This window comes from Mandrillus leucophaeus, unplaced genomic scaffold (genome assembly GCF_000951045.1).
Source record: "Mandrillus leucophaeus isolate KB7577 unplaced genomic scaffold, Mleu.le_1.0 Scaffold101, whole genome shotgun sequence".
In the NCBI taxonomy this organism is placed as follows: domain Eukaryota; kingdom Metazoa; phylum Chordata; class Mammalia; order Primates; family Cercopithecidae; genus Mandrillus; species Mandrillus leucophaeus.
This window is the reverse complement of record NW_012098210.1, coordinates 2686292-2687418: the sequence shown is the minus strand read 5'-3', so window position 1 is coordinate 2687418 and position 1127 is coordinate 2686292. Positions and strand designations below refer to the sequence as shown.

The window sequence follows — 1127 nt, the reverse complement described above, 5'->3', positions numbered from 1 at the left end:
AGGGAGGAAGAGCCACAGGGCCAGGCGCGAGGGAGGAGAGGGATGCGGGGAGGGCGGGGGCGAGGGACGCGGGGCTCAGGCACCAGCCTGGGAAGCCTCTAGTTGCAGCTGCCACTTCCACCTCCTTATATATTCGAAAAATAACAGCGGCCGCGCCGCCGGACGCCACCAATGGGGTAGCGGGTTAGAGGAGGGCGGGATTGAGGGCGGGGCCCTCAGGGCGAGAGGCGCGGAGGCTGGATATCTAGGCTTTGGGTGGGCCGGAGGAATTAGGAATCATCCCATACCCTCGCACATCCCCCTGGCGCGAGGATCCAGGCCTCCCGAAATCCTCCTGTCGCGACATGGTTTGGAGCTCCATACTCCCAAAGGCAGCAGCAACGCCCTAGGGTGGCCTCCGCAGGACCCCCCGCGGCATATCGTCACCTGGTATCACCGCTAGGGACGGGGAGAGGCTCCGACCGGCTCCCGGAAGTTTGCTAAACACAGCTGGGCTGTGCGGTCTGCGTTAGATACCCCATTTTACAGACCTGGACGTTGAGGCGTGAAGTTCATTAATTCGTTCAAGGTCACGCGGTTGGGCAGGCGGTGGGCCAGGATTCGCTCCCTCCAGGCGCCTCTGACCCCGCAGCTTCCCCGCCCCCGCAAGTGGCTGCGCTGAGCAGCAGCAAAACGTCATTCGCAGGCGGAGCGCCCAGCTTAGGAGGTGGGAGGGCAGTGGGGCCCCCAAGCGGAACTGACAGGCGCTTTCGGGGGACCCCAGGTTAGATGTTACCCCAACCGGTCCAATTTTCGCGGCAGCCCCAGTAGAGGCTCTGAATGGTGGAACTAGGCATGGATTTCCGCGGCTGGGGGTCGAGGAGGGTGTCAGCAACCAGAGAAGTTAATTAAGTATCACGCCCATTGATGACTTAGCTAACTTGGTGGCAATGGCACCATATTATTTAATTGGTGTTTCTTTGATGACCAGACCAGAGAGGCTGAATTTGTCATTCATTTAAGCCAAGCATCTTCCAATTATCTTTTTCTTTTTCTTTTTTTTTTTTTTTTTTTTTTTGAGATGGAGTCTCGCTCTGTCAACCCGGCTGGAGTGACTCGGTGATCTCTGCTCACTGCAAGCTCCGCCT

General features: G+C 58.4%; 1 protein-coding gene across 7 annotated transcripts in view; it reads right to left on the bottom strand.

Annotated features, from left to right (window-relative positions):
- CDC25B (cell division cycle 25B) overlaps positions 1–1127 on the bottom strand; it is a 19837-nt gene that overhangs the window by 17820 nt on the left and 890 nt on the right. For 2 of the 7 annotated variants that reach the window (XM_011975097.1, XM_011975089.1), the window contains exon 1: positions 531–665. The exons of 4 other annotated variants lie outside the window; for them this stretch is intronic. The gene's annotated coding sequence lies outside the window, so the exon portion shown is untranslated. Of the gene's footprint in view, positions 1–530; positions 676–1127 lie in introns of those variants that run through there. One more of the 7 variants, XM_011975081.1, reaches the window with a different exon arrangement.